Below are 4296 nucleotides of genomic sequence, written 5' to 3'. Positions count from 1 at the left end.
TAAGCTTTACAAGTCTCTAATAAGAGAAAACTGAAAGTGCCCAGGAAAAAGACAAAACTGCTTCAACAGAGAAAGGTCTCTCTGTTCCAGGTGAAGAGGATATAGAGTTAATAACAGGAAATATCCATCCCCTGAAACTCTATGAAACATGGATGCTTCCAAAATTTACTCAAGGTCTCACTGACCAGGCTATAAGTAATTTTAATTATTATTTCTTATGATTATAGTAGATAAAAAGTCTCAGTAGTATGCTACAAATCTTTAACACTTGTTTACCTTTTTTGTTGATAGCTTTCCCCCTCCCAGGCTCCAGCCAACAGTAGCAGTGACAGATATCCAGATCGTAAGAGGATAGAAGTATAATGGTGCACTGAATATGGAAAGGAAGAAGCAGTAATGGTTCCTATATATTCATAATGCAAATCAGCATCAAACTAAGGAATAAGCTTCCCCAAGAATCAGTTGACAGCAAATAGTTGCTTCTCTTAATGAATTGAGGAAACAACTTTGAAGTTAACCGTAGCCACTGCTTCTGAAGCAACCAATAGCTTTGTAACTATTAGTTTACTTGTATTAGATTAATTTATATTAGAGTTTATTTAATGCAATTGCTCACAAATTTTAAACAGTTTCGTACAGTAGCGTTCTGTATCTGTTTCAATGAAATGCTTTCCTAAGCTCAGTATCAGTGTTTTTATGTTGTGTAAATTATGAAATTACTGTGGAATATCTGGTAAACTTGATAGGAAACCCCAGATGTCAGCACTTTGCTGGGCAAGATTTAAAGTGGCCCACGCCGTTAACCCTCATCAGGAGCAGTATCAGTGCGCTAAGTCATAAGGGCATGCCCAACCATCACATTCACCCAGGATAATGTGAGTGAGAATCAAAGGGCAGTCAGACAGGGACCTCTATGCTCAGATTCCACTGCCAAGAAATGGCCTAAGTCAGCTCTTGTTGAAGAAAATAACCCTTTAGGAATCAGATTGAATCCTATGTTAAGTTTTAGAGGAGGAAGGATACTATTTAAACATGGATGAAATGTGCTTCTTTTTTTTATCAGCATAGAAATGTATTTGAATTCAAAATAATATGGTTATATTTAGCATAGTGTAATAATTATCTAAAGCACATATCATCGTTGGCTCTGAAACAGTTCTAAAGCTGTCATTCTTTTGAAGTCAAAAAATATGCAGTAAAAATGTACAAGGCAGCAAAAATATAAAAAAAAAAAAGTTTGCTGAGTATCGGAAGTTGTTACAAGAGGGGCACACCAAGATAATGTAACAGAGTCCAAATTACATAACATGCAGCAAGGAGTTCTCTTGCTTTATCAACTCCTAGAAAATAAACCAGTAACCTCAATGCAAGAATATCAACACTGGGTTAACAGGACAAATTTTCTGAGGGACACAGGTAGTAATTCACTATACTTCCCCTTTCTCTAACACCTTTTCTCACACCAATTTCTTTTCTTTCCTCGAGGATAGATTTTATCCTGTTGAAAAAATTTTGGTTTTATTTGTAAAGTGGAGTAAATAATATCCTGATTGAAGTAGGCAGCGTTTTAGCTGAAGATGCTCAGGAATGAAACTTTTGAAAAAGGCCAGTCAGCCAGCTACTAGCAGTTACCATCAGTGGCTTGCAGAAAAAAAAAAAAAATTACAGATGATATGTTTGCTAAATAGATAAAAAGAATAAGCAGTTTAAAATGGGTGAAAAATCCCAGGATTTATTGTGACCTAGACCAGAGGTCCCTAACCTTTTTGGAACCAGGGACCGGTTTCCTGGAAGCAAATTTTTCCAGGGAGGCGGGGCGGGGTGTGTGAGATTCAGGCGGTAACGTGAGCCATAGGGAGCAGGACATGAAGCTTAGCTGGCTTGCTTGCGACTCACCTCCTGCTGTGCAGCCCAGTTTCTAAGAGGATGCGGACTGGTACCCGTCCGAGGCCAAGGGGTTGCGGACCCCTGACCTAGACACTCAAAAGCAGACAGTTGACCTTTGATTAAGCCCATTTTCCTATGGAGTGAGCTATAAGGGGCTCCAAGACACAGTTTGGTTTCAACAGTGTTCACAGCCAGAGGGCAAACTCAGAATGTCTCCTCCTCTTGTAGAAACTGGAACACGGATGAGAAGTCTTTTTTTTGAGTAGCCCTTCATGCACATCATCCCTGTAGATCTGATGGGCTTGACTGCGCACAAGGATTGGGCTCCTCGTGCTGGTAGCAGAGCCTCATGCTAATCCCAGATACTTAGCCATGAGTGTTGCTCCGAATCCGCCCTGATAGTAATTAGCAGAGGGAACTCCATCCATCACCCCAGGTACAGGATTATAAGTGTCACTTGACCAACATCGTCCTGAGCTCGTATTTAGGATTTTAGCCAAGAGTTTTGGGTCAAGCCCTAAACTGATTCCCAGATTCATAGCTTCAGCAGTTCCAATCCTACTAATAGCTAACAGCAAGTTTTTGCACATCTTCGAAGCCTGGCCAGTCCCAACAGCTCCACGATGCACCACGTGGGAGCCCACGCACCACAGCAGCTCAACTCCTCCCATCCTAAATGTGAGGTTGCCAGACCGAGCAGTTCCCACACCACCAGAAACAGGGACATCCGTGAAAACTGCTCCCATTTTCTCAACTTCTTTGGCCAATTCTCTCAAAACCATAGGATCAACAGTACTGGAATCTATTAATAGTGAGTCTTTCTTCACTTTTTTTTGAATTCCATTTGCTCCAGAATAAGCTTCTAGCGCATCGATGCATTGTAATAATTCTGTCAGCTTTTTCGGCTACATCTGCTGCGAAAGACACCACCGGCTTCACCTGCATCTAGAAGCTCTTTGCATGCATCAGGGAACACATCATCAATAATGAGTGGCTAGCCATGTTTCATGAGATCTTTTGCCATTGGATTCCCCACGTTGCCTACTCCAGTGAATCCAACTGGAGTCTTAGAAGCTATTGACCTAGAACACAACGCTGCAAGGCTGGCCACTGCCGGCTGCTGCGGGCGACTCCTGTACCAGAGGCCGGATGTGGCTCCACGGAGACGTAAGGAGGCTGCCACGCTGCCCCCGCCCCTCCTTCCCACGGTGTCCTCCTCGGCTCCCGGCTCACCCACTGGCTGCTATAGGGTGCGTGGTCCGGAGGGCCGGCTCGGCTGTGGCGATTCTTAATACCTCTTTGTTACTGGGTTACCCATACAATTTCACCTGGTGAGCGATTTAACAGAACATTTTTTCTACGGCATTTTTGTGGCACAGCAGATAGAAGTGAGGTCACTATTTCTTTGAAAAACTAAATTAAGCATTTATAGAAAGTCATGATTCATTCTAAAAATATGCTGAGTCAAAGAACATGAAAATTGAAGCGATGGAGGAAGAGTGCTAGACTTCCCTGATGCTCAGCTGGGACCTTTCTTCTGGTGTCAGAACATGGTTGTGTAACTCCTTTAATCCCAGTGGATTTTCCAAAAATTCCAGAATCTTCAGATTTTGGTAGCCCCTGTTTACTGCCTTTGCCCCCCCATGCCAAACCCCGACCCCGACCCCGCACACATTTATTTTTTACCAGTTGTCCTCTGGGGTGTTTTTCTTTATATAGTTATTGCAGCAGTTTGTTAGACTACTGACCCCCAGTGCAAATGCCCCTCCCCCCCAGCCCCGTTTTCTCACCCTGTGTAGTTTCGTTCCACCTTGACCTGGGCTTGGTCATGTGACTTGCTTTTGCCCAATGGCGTATCAAGAGCTGAAGCTTGGCTAGTACTCATGCGTTAGGGCTTGTCCTCATGGAAACCTGCCATGTTAGGAAGCCTGGCTAACCTAGTGGAGACTAGGCACGGGCCACAGCCAGCACCAATGGCCAGACATGTGAGAGCAACCAGCCCCAGTCCAGTAACCAGATGATGGCAGCCTCAGTAGTCGCCTCAGGTGAAAGCAAGATAGATCCACCCAGGAGATCCCAGCCCATTCTGCTGATTCACAGATTGTGAGGAGATAAAGTGCCTGCTGTTTTAAACCACCAAGCTTAGGAGTAGTTCATCACACAGGAAGAGATATAACTATCTTCACTGTTAGATTATCTTCCCATTTTATACCATGTTTCCCCTCAAACGAATGTTCCTTTATCCAAGATTCTAGAAAAGAAATAACAACTGATGAGGCTGATAGAGCCTTAACATTTTTTTAAAGTTTTATAAACTTTTAAAATAACTATGTTAATAAAATCAATATTTATTTTATCACAAAATTCTTTTCTTCAGTCGCCTTAAGAAGTAATGCAGAATTGTACTAA

General features: G+C 42.7%; 1 pseudogene; it reads right to left on the bottom strand.

Annotated features, from left to right (window-relative positions):
- Positions 1-2069: 2069 nt before the first annotated feature.
- Positions 2070-3772, bottom strand: LOC132351744 (3-hydroxyisobutyrate dehydrogenase, mitochondrial-like; annotated as a pseudogene).
- Between the last annotated feature and the right edge of the window lie 524 nt (positions 3773-4296).

The sequence above is a fragment of the Balaenoptera ricei genome, chromosome 17, assembly GCF_028023285.1.
Source record: "Balaenoptera ricei isolate mBalRic1 chromosome 17, mBalRic1.hap2, whole genome shotgun sequence".
Lineage (NCBI taxonomy): Eukaryota > Metazoa > Chordata > Mammalia > Artiodactyla > Balaenopteridae > Balaenoptera > Balaenoptera ricei.
This window is presented reverse-complemented; position numbering and strand designations above follow the sequence as displayed.